Below are 17500 nucleotides of genomic sequence, written 5' to 3'. Positions count from 1 at the left end.
TGGGGCAGTTTCTACTGAAGCCATGAGTATGCCTTTTGATTATTCACAGTGTGCAGGGATTAAAACATTAGTAAGAGATATTAAGTTACCATAAGGGTAATACATCACCCTTAATATATGCTTAATTCCAAATCTGTGGATGCATCACCCTTCCATTTATTGCAATTTCTGCCTAACCTGAAACCATGGATATGCACGAAACAATGAGTATGCATCATTTCTTCAGTGCATATGTTCATTGTTTCAAGATACTAAGGCCTTCCCACACAGATGTGGTACTTGTGCTTGTATTTCATGATTTTACATGCCTCAAATTAAATGTTTGTTATTTCAGGAACATTTGTGTCAATCATTTATCATTAAATTTTTATAAGCCTGGTGTTGGCTTAGTGGTTAGGGTGGCGGCTTGGGATCCCAGTGTCCTGAGTTCAAGCCCCGTTGGCTGCTGAATTAACACCAGGGGGTTGACTCAGCCTGTCATCCTTCCGAGGTCGGCGAAATGAGTGCCAGTGTACTGGTCCCGGTGTATGCCCCGGTTAGAATAGGTGTACCATATCCCTGTGTGTCGTAAGAGGCGACCAGGGTTGGCGTCAGGAAGGGCATCCGGCCATAAAACATTGCCTCAAGAAAAAGCCAAACCCCTGCACAGCAGGGAAAAATGGATGTAAAAACGGTCATTATTTATCATTAAATTTGAAACCATGAGTATGTATTAATGAAAAAATTTTGTTAACTCATTTGCCACATACACCTTCTTAGTAGAGAGGATAGAGTGTTGGATAAGCATATAAATACCTTGTAATATGTTATGGTGGATCAGTATTCTCAATTCTAAGTTACTCTATTTTACAGAGAAAATAACCAATATAAATCTAAATGAAACCATGAATATGCATTAATATATCTACTCCAACTTTAAATATTGATGTCCTGTGTGCACAAGTCATACCTTACTTGACCACCCAGACTCTTCTAGATAGCCTAAGATGTATTTATTTATGAACACTGAACTGCCCCGGTAATGGTGAGAACTGATATAAGGTCATGTTTATAAAAACAAATTGATTTTTAATAACACAAAATGCAATTATGTTCTACTTTTAAACAAAACCGTTTCTCAGTCACATTTATTACTGAATCGCGAGCACATATTTATTGTATATAGATAAAAACTGATATATAATAGGTCAGTTATATATTACACAGAAGTAACTGCTTCTTAGTGTGATTAATTAGATGCATACTCATGGTTTCAAGCAGTCACCGCACATAATTTAAATGCGTTGTGAAAATTTCAATTTTCGGAGTAAAGGTGCCCAAATTCTCCCATGGATCCCTCAACATGTTTTCTGTAAGACCACAGAAATTTATAATTATAGCCTTAATTTGGTGCAGATGTCCTCTGGACCCTAAAAAGCACAGTTTCGTGACAATCGACCATATGTATGTTCGTTGCTCGCAATTTGAGCAATCATTTTAATGAAATAGTAAAATAAATGTCCCCATGATTCTGCACTTTTGAAACACTCTATAATATACAGCGTAATCACAAATAACAAATGCACAAGTTCTCCAGAAACGGAAATTTGTTCCCAACAAAAAATACTGGGATTCTGAATGTTTTATGGCACCAAAAGATATGCGCAATTAAATGAATACAAAACAGTAAGAAGTAGAAGGGCACTCAGTAGAACGCATACCTCCGCCATGTAACGCCTGATCCAGTGGAACATATCGGGCCCAATACATTTTTGAAATATATTATCGTTTTTGGCCTTATCTCTCAATGGTGAAGAATAACTTTAAAAATTAAATAATTCTCGGATACAGATCTGGATTCGAATCTTAACCAAAATCGAATCAATTCTTCCTTGTCATATGCCCAACGTGTCCACCAAGTTTCGTCCGAATCCATCAACAAAGTTTTGAGATATCCTGCACACAAAAAGACGAAGACAAACAGATAAGCAGACAGACAGGGGTGAAAACATCACCCAACTTACACCTTCGGTGGCAGAGGTAAAAACAAAAAACTCGTATAATGCACATTATTAATTTATTCATGAATAATTGAATCACAAATATTTTTCACTAATTTTTTTTTTAATCCACATGTATAATATTAGTAGAAAAATATTTGAATTCAAATTAAATATGCTTGTAGAGTATACTGAACAATAACAACATGTTGGCGTGTCCTGCAAGATTACGAATATCTCGAATCCTAGGAGATTTGAACGGCCCACATAACATTGAAAAGAAGCAATTGTTAAAGAAATATAAAGCAAAACAAGAAGTTGATGGCTGCGAGACGGAGCGGAACGGGCGAGCACCAAAGCGTTTCGGGGTTGTGCGTGGAGAGAATGCAAACACCCGACAGAGCAATGAGAACAGCACTTCATATAACAGGGCACTTTGTTCGAATTATTGAGGAAAGGGTTCTGAACACCATGAATATACCGAGCATTTGGAAACAGGTGGCTAGAGGCACCTTTGGTGTACAGACGATTCACATTATGGGCTTGGGGTGCTTGCTGGTTTTTAAGCACTGATATAGGAGACAATGAAGGATTCTCGGATTTTACAAATGGCCCTGGAAAATTTAATTACGTTGAGATGATGAATAGACATGGGCAAAGAGTGCAGCTGAGTGCACCGAGGCACTCACTGGAGGCTTTCTCAAATGAACCACACACCCACAGCTAGAACACTCTATGTCCTCACCCATTCACCTCGATCCCCTTTACGATTATAAATAACAAAGGTGATGAAAAGATGTTTCACCAAACACCTAAATATTTGGGATGTTGAAACATTTTTTGAAACGAAATATTTTTTGTTTGTGGTGTTGGTGGCTGTTTCAGCAGCTAGGTTTGGCGGAGCGACAACTGGCATGTCCAGTTTATGCCACCAAATTAGGAAAATAATAATTGGGAGGATATAAGAGAAAAGGAGGGTATTCATGGAGAGTGAGAAAAATTTGGGGAGAGAAAGATTGGAGTATTGAATTGGAAGGGGAGGAAAGGAGCAAGTATGGGAATTATAAGGAGTGTGTAAAGAGTGGACAGAGAAATATTGAAGTATCAAAATGAAAATATATTGGGGAATTATAATAGAAAATATGGAACAGGAATAATGACTGTGGGAAGAGCGGGCAGAGAATGATAGGAGTTTTAAAGTGGAAATATTTTGGATGTTAAAATGGAAGTGGAGGGTCTAATATGGGGGACATAGGGAGGTCAAAACCAAAAATAATTTTTCCATCATCCCGACTAATGTCCCCAGAGGTGGAGTTAAAAAAATTCATACATTCTGGGATTATCGCTGTACATAAATTTGGTGTGCTTTTGTAGTTAGTAAAGCAGATCTCCAATACGCGACTTTTGAAATGAGGTGAGTGCCAACGAGGCCTTTCACGCATTTGCTGTGTGTGCGTTTTCAGTGATTCGTTGCTACTCATCCCGACACTATTTACCTGCCATTCCTAGCACAAAATTTGGAAGTGAAATAGCCTTTTTAACATAATTTTTAGCATTTTGACTAAAGAATGGAAATTTCAAAATGGTTAACCATAATTGTTCTGTTCCTGGGTGAAAATCGGACTCACGGAAATACAGGAAATACCAGAAATATCCATGGATGAGACTGAGAGGTGTTGGCTTCCTATCATTTCCTGTTAATACGAGAACCAGATGTGGTGTCTTCCACAGGGAAGTCTACCTGATAGATCGCCACGTCTACCCACGTAAAAGTCCTTTGCCGAAGAGTTGGTTATCGTTACTTGGTAATCACACATAGCATGATCTTTCCAATTCCAATTAAATAAATCACCAAGCCTGCCATGTTCATATCAGGCACTCCTACGAGGTTCAAAGTCCATTTACTGATTGAGATCCGTTCGAGGTCTGTGTAGCACACGCCCGTCCAATCGGGCCGAGCACTGGCCCACACGGTCGGGAGTTTGCAGTATGGGCAGCTGCCTTACTATCCCATCCCGAGCTATATGGATTACCTGGGTGATAAAATGCACCCAAACAGCAATATTGTTTTTTTTGACCGCCGGGTTCTATATAAAAGTGGGTGGGAGCATTTAAAACGCACGCTATCTACCTGGCAAAGGCTTGCCTGCATGCATGGTCCATATGTAGCGACCGTTGCCCCCTCTGGTCGGCTCATTCAAAACTGGATCCATACATGCTACACTCTGGAGAAGCCGTTTTAAAATAAAAACGATATAATGTTCTCTGACCTGGATGAATGCCGGGATGATACCATCGACGACGTCATAAATACAGCCTCAGAAGGGCTTCTTGCAGTGCCAAGATGCCAAGATCAAATGCTGTCACCAAACAGATGAAGTGTCTTGCCAGTGGGTCTGGCCAATAGCACACTACGTTTCTGCGGCAGTGGGAGAGTCCTCCCTGTAGTCCCACCCCAGGTGATGACATTGATGGCACTGATGGTGATGTCACATCCCAGGCTCGTGCAGATGCCAGAGGGAGGCGAAGGGATTAAACTACCCAGAACAGATTTACTGCACACCTTGACCCTTTTAAGTTCATCTCTTCTCTCATTTGTAGAACTATCTTCCTGAGGACCTGTCATCCTTCCGAGGTTGGCAAAATGAGTGCCAGCATGCTAGTATCCTGTGTCTGAGTGGCGACCCATCCAGGATTGTGCCCAATAGCCAAGGAGACTGCTTAGACAGCACCAACGCTCTGCACAGAGTATGGTCCCAATCTCTCTCCTCTCCTTCCTGAGGCTGTTCTATCTCACTCTTCCCTCCACACCCTTGCTTGCTGAGTCCAACTGTTGGCCCACTGTTCCACTGTAAGTCCATTGCCGTTTTCCCATCCCATTTCATTCTTCTACAAGCCTTTGACCTTGTTTAAAAAAAAACAGAAAAGAAAATTCTCATGCCTCAATGAAGTCAAAAATGTTTTTTCATCGTTGAAATATATTTTAACCTTAAAATCGCGACACAATTTGGCCTCCGATGTGATGTCCCACGCCTTGCGTTGAATTAAAATAACAAATGTGATGACTTTTTGGGAAAGGTCAGGTTCAAAATGAGTTTGCAATCAGGGAAATTTCCTGGAGTGATGGTTTCTTGATTGTTTTGCACAAGTGCTGAAGAAGCATGGTGGTTATATAAGAGTGAAAGAGTAATCAGCTGTGCAAATTATAATCCAACTTGCTCTGCTATGAGCATTACCACCATAAATCAGAATTTGAAGGGGGGGGGGGATATTTTCAGTGCATCACACCCATCTTTCATATATGTTCCTCTTCCAGTGGGTTATGATGACTGCAAAATGTTTTGCCCAAATGTAATACTTCCCCACATTGTACCTTTATGAGTACCATAAATTTGTACAAGCGACTGGCACAAACATATCTTATTTCGAATGTGAATGGAATCATGAATGTACATATTAAGTTTGGGCAAAACTGCAGCAGTATATATTACAAAAATAGGGGCAATACCACTGGGCACTCACCTCGTAGAATAATGATACTGAGGAGGCCCAATGAACCAATGTTATGGCAAATACCTATTTGGGGGAGCAACCCCTCCCCCACCCCACCCCCATAAACCCATTGAGATAACTATTCTTAAATAGTGTGAACAAACATTAGTACATCACAGGTGTTAACGGTTGTGGTCGTTTCATCGAAATTGTGCGTTTAGTTTTGTACAAGAAAGCAATTACATATTTTGGGGGGAAACCTCCCCGTACACCCCTTTAAATCCCAATTTTTTTTTTTAATGTTGTGAACATTCTTTGGTACATCATGGGTGATGACGGTTGTAGTCAAGTTTCATTGGAATCATGTGTGTAGTTTCTGAGAAGAAAACGAACACCTCTTTTGGGGGGCAATCCCCCTTCCTCCATAAACTCCCTCCATCGACCCTCTCAGACCCCAATTTTTTTAATGCCATGAACAAACTTTGGTACATCACGGGTAATGAAAGTTGTACTCAAGTTTCATCAGAATTGTTGGTGTAGTTTCTGAGAAGAAAGCAAATACCTATTTTGGGGGGCAAACTCCCTGTTGACCGCCCTCGGGCCCGATTGTTTTTAATGCTGTGCACAAACGTTGGTACATACTGGGTGATGAAGGTTGTGGTCAAGTTTCATCGAAATCGTGTCTGTGGTTTCAAAGTCTGTGGTTTCTGTGGAAGAAGTTGCAAGTGTTTATGGATGGACGGATGACGCACCATCCCATAAGCTCCCCGGAACAACATTCCAGGTGAGCTAAAAATTTGCCACAACCAAAACATATCAGTGAGCATTATACTGACCAAAGTAGGAGAATTCCTGATTGGACATTGATACAGATAGTAAATATGCAAGGGAAGTGCGTTTAATCAGGGAAGTGCGAAGTGCCCCTCCATTTGTACACATAGTCGAGACTTGTACGAGAGCTAACACACAATGCACAACTAGGGGGACAGGAGACAAGAGGGGTGGGAGATTCTACTGGACGAAATTGGCTGCAAACTTCAGAAGTAAATCCTTTGTACGTCGAGGTAATATGTTCCAAATTTCAGCAACGTCCATGTCCGCATTCTTGAGTTTTTAATTAAAACCCTCGAAATTCACGTTGGTGTCTGTCCATCTGTCCACCCACCTGCCCAAAATGTGTTGGCGCTCATATCTCAAAGGCTATACATTTAAACGAGCTGAAACTTGGAATATACATGGGACAATATATGTAATTATTGGCTCTCGAAACAAATTCCACCTAAGTGCCATATTTTTTTCTTTTTTGCTATTTTTTTGCTCATATTCAACTATCTACGCATCATCCATTCAGAAACATTATGCAATTCTGCATGGTTTTCACCGGAGGGCAGCACTATGTATCATTTATGGATATGCATTAGTTGATCAATTTATTTGTGCATAAAATAAGTCATCGATAATTGTACATACTCATTACCCTGCACTCGCTAAGCGAAAAGCAGGGTTAACGATCGGTAGTGTACGTACATATGTTGTACATCGTACGTGTCTGCATTTTGTCAAGATCGAAAACCGATCAGCAGAGGAAATTGAAACTTTACCACATGTTACATGACCATGTAATATATCAGACACTCTTTTGAGGTCAACATAGGCCAAAAGTTCATATAAAGGGTCAACATAAACCCCTTTATATGAACTTTTCTAGAGCATTACTTTATTCCCCCAAAGAACATAAGGGTAGTACAGCATGCACATGAGATTTTTTGAATGTGCCTTATTTTTTTATCATCTGGCATTTTCCACAAACCATGCAATATCCCTTCTTTTATATTTTTGGCATTTTCTTCAAGCGATGCAATGTCCCTTCTTTTCTATAGTTTGCTACATAGCACATACTGTACCATGTAAAGGGTCCTTTTCTATGCGCCCTGGAATTTTTCTCAAGATTATCTATGTATTTTGAGCTCATGAAGGGGCTGGCAGAATAGCTCAGATGCAGCACCCCATGCATGCGAAGCGGAAAGTGGAGTTAAGCAATAGGCTCACTTCTGTCTGTCTGTCTGTCTGTCCTTCAGTCTACAAATGTCAGTTTATGATCGAGGAACAATTTAATTTCAATCGAATATTATTTTCGAACACAAATTGGCACATGAAATGGAAAACGAACCTGTAATTTAGCAGTATTTTGGTTTTGAATTCATCCCGATTGCACGTGTACAGCGAGGAACGAGATCATTCTTTTACTCTGTTTGTCAGTCAAACACAATTGAAAACTAGAAGGGCACTCGGTAGAGTGCATACCCCACCACGTAATGCCTGATCCACGAGAACATATCGGGCCCAATACATTTTTGAAATATCTTGCTATACATGCAGTACTATATCGTTTTTGGCCCTATCTCTCAATGATGAAGAACCACTTTGAAATTAAATAATTATCATCTCCAGATCTGGATTCCGATCTTCACCAATATCGAATCAAATCGTCCTTGTCACACACCCAACCTGTCCATCAAATTTAATCCGAATCCGTCCACAACTTTTTGAGATATCGTGTTATTTATCGGTTCAGCACGATCTCTCAATGGTGAAGAATCATTGAAAAAATTTGAGTAGCCAGATCTGGATCTTCACCAAAATCTCATCAGTTCATCCTTGTCATGCTGTTAGCAAAATTAGCAAATGTTAGCAACCTGTCAACAAAATTACATCAGGATCCGTCCACAACTTTTTGAGATATCCTGTGCACAAACAAACAAACAAACAAACAAACAAGAAGAAGATGTTGTGCAGAGCACAACACTTGCAAAATCCATAAAACAAACTAGAGCTCAAAAATAATAATTGGTGGTTGAATTCAATGACCAAATCTGCAACTTCTCTTCAAATTTCAAGTGAATCGGATGAAAATTGCCAATTTTAGAAATTCAGCCTACGCTGACTTTTTGACCCATGAGGACCTATAAAATAATTGGCTGGTTGAATTCAGTGACCTGAAATATAAATCTTCTTCAAATTTCAAGTCAATCAGATGAAAATTGAGGATTTTATAACTACAACCTTAGTTGTTGACCTTGGGTCTATGTTGACCTTTTGGTCTATGTTGACCTTAAAAAATAATTGGTTGGTTGAATTCAGTGACCGGAAACATAAATCCTCTTCAAATTTCAAGTTAATCAGACGAAAATTGAGGATTTTCGAAATACCACCTTCATTGTTAACCTTTGGCCTATGTTGACCTTTTGACGTTTTGATCTCAAAAACAACAGGCTTCTTCCTTAGGGCAAACTCTACCACATAGTGAAGTTTCGTGACGATCGGTTTAAAATTGTGACCTGTAGGCGAAGACAGACAAACAGACGAACAGACAGACAGACAGAATAACAAAATCAACCGACCAATATACTTGAAAAATCCTCGATTTTGCAAGTAACAAACAAACAGAAAAGGGGTGAAAACATAACCTCCTTCACCTTCAGTGGTGGAGGTAATAATTCCAAACAGGAAACTTACTGTTTTTAGCGACATTATAAAGGATACAAACAGAAAGCACAAAGAACGAATGCAACATCTTATATATTATTTCCGAGTTTGTGGTTTCGTGTCACGCTATCTTCGACTTTGTTCTGCGCTTGAGTAACGTGATATTCGGCTTACATTATCTGAAAGACCATATGAGGTGCATGGTACAAAAACAAGTAAATAAAATGGTTCTGAAACAGTGAAATCGTATTCCACTTACTGCATTAAAGTAAAATTACTACTGATACTCTGCATCAGTTCCTTTCTCACACACACCCACCCCAACATGTCGCGCAGAGCGTGGGTTATGCTAGTGTTAAATATGGTGGTGCATAAGACGCTGCATCAACAGCGGTAAACTTCCGGAATTTTTTCTTTCAATGACCTTTAAAATCTTTATTTTATTTCATTTGGATTACATACTTGAACACTACAGAATATAAATCGCCTTTTTGCACTTCCAAAACCCATCCATTTGGCAGTACGTGGACAAATTATTACGGCTTTTTTTGCCACTCGGAGAGTCCGCCCATGTTCTTGTTGTATTATATTTTCCTCTAGTTATATTATTTTTTTTTCTTATATTTATCTCAAGACTGCATGGGGTAAGGTGTTGTATGAACTCTCTAGTTATATATGGCATTAATGTAAAGTGATGTGTTTTGTGAGTATACATGTAGAGTTTGTAAATTTCTCTGGAATGTTACATTAGAAATTGCTTCCATATGTGAGGACATTCCAGAGTTAACGAGAACAGCACTCGGTAGAGCGCATATACCTCCGCCAAGCTGACAGTTTACATTTTGTATCCCACTGATAGGCCAGATCTGGATCCAGACCTTAAACAAAATCAAATCGGCTTGTTCTCGTCACCTATCCAACTCATCCATCTCATTTTGTCACAACTCGTTTATGTTGCTTTATAGGCCGGGGGGCAGTGGGACCTACTTGCACCCCCGCGCCCCCCACTACAATTTTTCACTGATACCATAGTGTTCATATATATCCCAAGTATCAGAAAAAAGATGTTCCCAGAAAAATAACTCATTTGCACTATGCTTTATTAAGCTGTTTCCATGGCAACATATCAAAAATAGACGAATCTCACAAAGATCGGCAAAATGTCAATATCTCTGTCAAATATAAACATAAAATCACAAAATTGGTGTCAAATTAAAGCTTATACATTCACATATTAATTAAATTTGACTGAAAGACGATAATTCCCACAAAAATGCAAGAATTTCCATTTTCTTTCCTTGTAATTACCACACGTCAGTTTTTTTTTTAAACATTACTTAAGTGTTGCCAGATACAAGCCAGGTTGGCAAAAAATATATAAAAATTTTTGAATTTTTTAAAGTAGGCTAATTCGTATAAAATACAAAGCACAATGAATCGTTCGAAAATCATGCGAAATCAGATTAATCAATATAATTAATTACCTGGGCCTGATATAATACATAACTGCGACTTATGATGTCTGTTGGTGTTTAAGGGAAACAACTATTTTCTGTTTGAGTCAAAGTAGTGGAAATAATTTTAAATGCATTGATATGCTAATTAGGATCCACCATTATGGAAATTCTCATTTTCGTAAATATCTCAACTTCTGGTACATGGAAATTTCTAAATGAGGAATCTACACATATGTTTGGAGGGTCAAGGAAAAAGTGAACATATTTCCTTTGTTGTCAGAGATGTAGAATAATGTTTGGATAGCTTAATTACATGCAAAAATGGAAACAGCTTAATAAAGCATAGTGCAAATGAGTTCTTTTTCTGGGAACATCTTTTTTCTGATACTTGGGATAGATATGAACACTGTGGTGTCAGTGAAAAATTGTCACGGGGGGGGGCGTGGGGGGGTGCAAGGTAGGTCCCACTGGCCCCCGGCCTATAAAAGGTAGGTCAAGGAGACGACTCAAATATCAGGTATACTTTATGATGTGAGAACATCTTGGAAGGCCAAGCGGTCCTTGAGATTCCACATTGGCAAAATTGAGCGATGACAAAAAATAAAAATAAAAATAAAAATAAAGTGTTTGATTTTTTCCCCCCCCAGACTGCAATTTCACCTTTGACCCGGAGGGATATTATGTAAATTAAGTATAAATACTACTTGCTCGAGGCTGTATAGGGAGGGCAATTTCCTTCTGATCAGACAACAAAAGTCGAGTTGTGGTGAAAAAATGTAAAATGTCTACAATTGTCATGACCGTAAAAATTAGGACAAGGTCAAAAATATGTCAACCCACATACTTTTCGTTCTTATTGAGGCAAAATTTCATTCCGAAAGTCCCATTCAGCTTCAAGTTACAACTCGGATATTGGCATAAAAAAAGGAAGAAAAAAATCCCAATACCTAAATGATGGTTTAGTACTCCTAAGGGTCCAATAAACTGAGGAACCATTAGAAATTGGGACACAAATTATAGAAACAAACCCAACAACAGGTATAAGCCTCCCTTATCCTATATGAGGAGGCTTCACAACCTGACGGCGTTATTTGAAAGATGACGTCACAGGAACTCCACGATGATTGGATGCTGTCGAGTTTGGTAACATTCCTTGAAGGAGCCCATGGGGTAAAAGATACGATGACATAGAACACTTGGAAATGTTGTTCTGCTTCAGCTTGAAAACATAGCAACTTGGTATTCAATACAAGAACTCAATGACGATATACATTTCACGCCTGAGGTATGCCTCAGTCATCCTCAATCTGACTTCCAAGGGACTTTGGCAGAAAGAAAAATAGTTCCACTTGTATAAATCAGGTTATCATGTGAGCACTCTCATAACCTATTTCATTCTTTCATACTTTGAAATGCATGTGGAAAACTTGGGACTTATCTCATGCCCATTTCATTCATAGATGCCCTTGGCCTTTTCTCAGATTAGTCCTCCTTCCTTCCACCTCATTTTTATTCTCTCCTCTCTTCTCCTCTCTGGTTATTTTTTTATTTTTATGGAGTCTAAAGCTCGTGGAAGAGCTGCCAAACAAATCATGCACACACATGCAGACAAATACATGAGACAACACCAGACTTGACTTCAGGCAAGCAAAGCCACGAAGCTTGGGAAATTTACTCAACTTCCTGGGTCACCCCTGTTAGTGGTGATGCAATCTTTATTTTAGCTCCGCACTCAGAAGAGCAATTAAGAAGAAATCCTCCCCCTAATCCCTGTTCCAACCATTGTCCCCACCCCCCCACCCTATCTAACCCTGTTCCCCCCTATTAAATTCCAACCTTTGGGGTTTATCTATGCTCCATCCTGTAAATGCTGATCCTCAAGCAAGGAAGCAGTATGTAGCATCTTTAGTCTTTGGTAAAACTCGGTGAGGGTTCGAACCGCCGACTTCACAAATTGAGAGGATACCCTCTAACGATAATGCTACCAAATCTGGTTTTCATTCCACCGAGCCTGATAACCAAACGAACATAAACTCATGCACACAACACACAACATGCCATGTTCTTTGCAGAGCATTTGTTCTGTCAAAGTAGTCTCTTGGCAAGGGTTACAATCGCGGATGAATCGCCATACCGATGAAGGACATTTAAAGTCAGGAAGTCTGAAAGAAACTATGCAGAATAATCATACACCAAGGGACAATACATTGGCCAAAAGCAAACATTTTCAATCAGTTTTGCCCTCACCTTGTATCCATTTCCTCTGTGAAGTTAAGGATGAGCTCCCGACGTTCTCGAGTGGAGTTTGTTGCATCAAACACCTAATGAAGAATCATCGTTCATGGAATATACAATTTAAATTAAATGTGGATTCACATCACGCAATATATATATATATATATATATATATATATATATATATATATATATATATATATATATATATATATATATATATATATATATATATATATACATTAAGAATAACAATAATAAAATATACAGTGCAAATGAACACACCATGGATTCTGTACGATGACTACTACTACTACTACTACTACTACTACTACTACTACTACTACTACTACTACTACTACTACTACTACTACTACTACTACTACGGAACCTTGTTGGGACAGCCAGTGTATGCTTGGCCGAGATTATTGACCAACCTGCTGGCCAAGCCTGACGTTTGGCTGAAGGTTCCAGTTCAGGCTCTCTGTATGTGCATAGTGAAATTTGAGCTCCTCCATCCCACCTCACCAAAGCTGAGTTTTCCAAACCGGATTCGTCCTGTTTTGTGTATGTTATTCGTCATTGCATTGCTATTTTATCCTTATTGTCCACCAGATGCATGTGTGTTTTGTGTTCTGTTTTTGTCTTACGTCCTGATCCCATCACTGCAAGAGCTCTTCCTCGACTATGTATACAAAAAAAACACTAGAGGGGGAGCACTCGGGAGAGTGCAAAACCTCCGCCGCCAATACTGCTGGGTCACTCAATTGAACCCTATATCTTATTCATTAAATATGATGTCAACAGTGCTGACAGAGTTATAGTTCTTTTCTCCAACATTTTTTTTTGGGGGGGGGGTTGGAAATCACTTAAAACATGTAAAAATGCCCAAAAAAAAAAATCGAAATTTTGTTGAAAAAAAAGTAGCAAAATTTTTTTTTTCTCTTACAATTTTTTTTTTTGGGGGGGTGGAAATCACTTCAAACATGTAGAAATGCAAAAAAAAAATTCTCTATTTTTTGGGGGGGGGGTAAAAAAAAAATTGGGGGGGGGGTTGGAAATCACTTACAACATGTAGAAATGCAAAAAAAAAAATTCTCTAATAATTTTTTTTGGGGAGGGGGACCAAGTCCAAAATTTAATGGCATGATCCTTGGACCATACCTAACCCCCCCACCAAGTTTCGTCAAAATCCGTCGAGGAGTTTTTCCGTAATACTGTTAACAAACAAACAAACAAACAAACAAACAGAAAGGGGTGAAAACAGTAACCTCCGATCTTCGATGGCGGAGGTTAAATATTGAGGTTGCCGCAGTGTTTTTATACAAATTATTCAAGTGAATTTGTAAAGTTAGTTATTCATTCGTTTGGCCTGTCCCTTTTGTCTTTCATGTATGTTGCTGCAACCAGTTGAGGGGAAACATTTAGGGGTAATGATATCATTGATGGTGAGCTGAAACTATCATGGTGTTATTAATGTTTAAAATAATATTTGCAATACAAGCTCCTGAGAAATTACTAAGAAATGAGAACCTAGTAACTTGGTAAGAGAGTGATATGTGGGTGTCAATCCATTGTGTTACGGACAACTGCGGAACGGCACTTTATGCAAAGACCTCATGGAGCAACGATGGTCTACTTTGGCAGCGCAGACAAACTGTAAAGATCATGGCTATGAATGGATTTGATGCTGATGGATGAGATGAATAGCAGACAATGAGATGACAATGCACCGACATTGGAACAAAGGAAAATCGACAGAAAAGGGACAGAGAAAGAAACAAGGAACAAACCTACAAATAGCGTAACTGGAAAGAATACTGGATCAGAGGAGAATAAATACACAAAGGTAGAAAGAGCTGAAAATCATTGGACATTTGGGAAAGGAGATGCAGTTGGATTGGAACGACAAGAGCTAATGAGAGTAAATTAAGATTACTACTATGAGGTCGCATCAGATGGTGCTGTGTCAACATCTTAGAGGAGTGGAAGAAAGAACAGGGGTAGACAGACTAAGGAAGGCAATTACAAAGATGAGAGGAGGGAACAAGGAAGAAAGATAAACAGCTTATATTTAGGGAGGCTTCTTCTTCTTCTTGAATATGGCAACTTGGCTGCCAGGTATCTATCATTTTCTTGGGGCACAGCTATGCTGCAGATGCTGTGCCCCTATACCAATACATTGGTGCTCATTTTGCCAATTTCAGAAGGATGACAAGCTGAGTCAACCCCACCTGGTATTAATTCAGCAGCCAACAGGGCTCAAGCTCAAGCCCCGAGGATCCCGAGCCAGCCCCCCTAACCACGAAGCCAAGGTCAGGCTTTTAGGGAGGTTACCAAGCAACAAGTTGCTTGATGACTGGGTGCAGCCTGATGGGGCTCATCAGTCAAGATCATATCTAAAATCCAAATCCATTGGGACCATACTCTGTACAGAGCATTGGTGCTGTCACAGCTGTCTCCTGGGATATTGGGCACAATCATGGAGAGTTCACCACTGTGACACGCAACATTCAAGTGGCTCAATCATCCCAGCAAGCTGGTACTCATTTTGCTGACCTCGGAAGGATGACAGGCTGAGTCAACCCCACCTGGTATTAATTAAACAGCCAAGCAGGATTTAAACTCAGGACATTAGGATCCCAAGCCCACACCCTAACCATTAAACCAACACTAGGCATGAGACAATATGAGGTGGTAGAACATTATTGGCCATCTCCTGGTCTGTGATGGGATATGAGCAGGTCCTGCAGCACTTCAACCTACTGAATGGCACCAATTACTCTCATTGTCTTCAATTCCACTTCCTCCAGGGGTGCAAGGTGAGATGTGGCAGTGGTAGCCCGCAGAGCTGTACTTGAAACCACGGTGGATGACAGATTTCTACACTGTTCGGGGCTGGGACAGCAGCCAAGGAATAACTTGGCTTCATGAAGAATTCAATTAAAAAAGTAAATTGGAGTGCTTCATTTGAAACATTTCATCTACTTCTGTGCTATCTGTTGTCTCAAACAAACAGAAAAGATAAGTCCTTATTAATTCTTCTCATAACCAACTCCTGTTTTAGAACCACAGGCCTGAGGTGGTTCAATCCCAATTCAATCCCACTCATCGCCTCTTGGCCTTCAAAGTGGCTCTATTCACCACCATCTCTCACCATCCTCCATTTTGACCCATGATCTTCTGTACCCACATTAACCCTACCCAATTCAAGCTCTTAGCTTACTGTGTCACTGACCCCCCCCCCCATCTCTCTGCCTCCCCTTCTAATTACTCCTCTTTTCCTTCATCATTCATTCCTTCATTCATTCCCTTGCTTGGTACATTCCAGCTGTTGTCTCTTACTGCCTGTATGTTGCCTTTCCATCACAATATCTTCTTGCTTCTCCATGAGACAACAATTTCCATCCAAAACAATATTAACATTGAGGGGTAAATGATATCATTGATGGTGAACTGAAACTATCATGGTGTTTTAAATGCTTAAAACAATATTTGCAATACAAGCTCCTGATAAATTACTAAGAAATGAGAACTGAGTAACTTGGTAAGACAGTGGAATACTTTGTCTTTTTACAAATGCTGAGGGATAGTTATCTCACCTCTTGGAATGTATTGTGATGTATACAGCACAAGAGTGATGTTCTTTCTTCAATGCTACTTGTTTACTTGGACTCAGGTTGTCTTTCATGCACTGAAAGCACAAATAAGTCATTCCATACCATTCACTGCAGTCTACAAGCACATCACATACAGCGCCCTTAAAAAAAAATCTGATCAATGCCACATTTAACAGAAAAGGAACACCCAGGAGATATAGAACAATAAAACCATGGGCAAGGATGTTTGAATGAACATCAGTCTTGAATAAACTGTTGCTTAGTTACGAATGGCATGGAAGATAGACTCACAGGTAGACAACCTCAGGTAACCGATTTATTAAGAACAGTACAACATAACCCATTCAATGCAAGAACCACTTTAATCAGCATATGTGATATTTGGAGCGTTGCAAGGAGTTTGACTGCACTGTGATTCATAATCGTATCGGAAATGTGGAATATGATTACAATTTCCTATTAACATTAGAAGAGCACCTTTTGTCGAGTCCGAAGAAGTTCTGTTCTGTTCTTTCGTATGGCAGTTTGGCTGCCAGGGAGCTATCATTTTGTTGGGGCACAACTGTAACGCTGATGCTATGCCCCTATTACCAGTATATTAGTACTCATTTCGCCAACCTCGGAAGGATGACAGGCTGAGTCAACCCCACCTGGTGTTAATTCAGAAACCAACGGGGCTCAAACTCAGGACTCCAGGATCCTAAGCCAGCCACTCTATCTACTGAGCCAACACCAGTTGTGATGGCAGACTCAAGATTCAAGTTGCAGGAAAGTGACGGCCGGGCGATACATTACGCCATCATGCATGGAACCCTCTCAAGGGCACCAGGCACCAATATTCCGAGAGAGAGAGAGAGAGAGAGAGAGAGAGAGAGAGAGAGAGAGAGAGAGAGAGAGAGAGACAGAGAGAGACAGAGAGAGACAGAGAGAGAGAGAGAGAGAGAGAGAGAGACAGAGAGACAGAGAGACAGAGAGACAGAGAGACAGAGAGACAGAGAGACAGAGAGACAGAGAGACAGAGAGACAGAGAGACAGAGAGAGAGAGAGAGAGAGAGAGAGAGAGAGAGAGAGACAGAGAGAGAGAGAGAGAGAGAGAGAGAGACAGAGAGAGAGAGAGAGAGAGACAGAGACAGAGACAGAGACAGAGACAGAGACAGAGACAGAGACAGAGACAGAGACAGAGAGAGAGAGAGAGAGAGAGAGAGAGAGAGAGAGAGAGAGAGAGAGAGAG

General features: G+C 40.0%; 1 long non-coding RNA gene across 3 annotated transcripts in view; it reads right to left on the bottom strand.

Annotated features, from left to right (window-relative positions):
• Positions 1 to 17500, bottom strand: part of LOC147016579 (uncharacterized) — a 134530-nt gene that overhangs the window by 31957 nt on the left and 85073 nt on the right. For all 3 annotated transcript variants that reach the window (XR_015049102.1, XR_015049101.1, XR_015049103.1), the window contains exons 3-4: positions 16252 to 16343; positions 12662 to 12735 (exon numbers count right to left, since the gene is read on the bottom strand). This is a non-coding gene — a long non-coding RNA (uncharacterized LOC147016579). The remainder of the gene's footprint in view (positions 1 to 12661; positions 12736 to 16251; positions 16344 to 17500) is intronic.

This window comes from Eptatretus burgeri, chromosome 11 (assembly GCF_056783735.1).
Source record: "Eptatretus burgeri isolate ZD-2024b chromosome 11, Ebu_testis_v1, whole genome shotgun sequence".
Lineage (NCBI taxonomy): Eukaryota > Metazoa > Chordata > Myxini > Myxiniformes > Myxinidae > Eptatretus > Eptatretus burgeri.
This window is presented reverse-complemented; position numbering and strand designations above follow the sequence as displayed.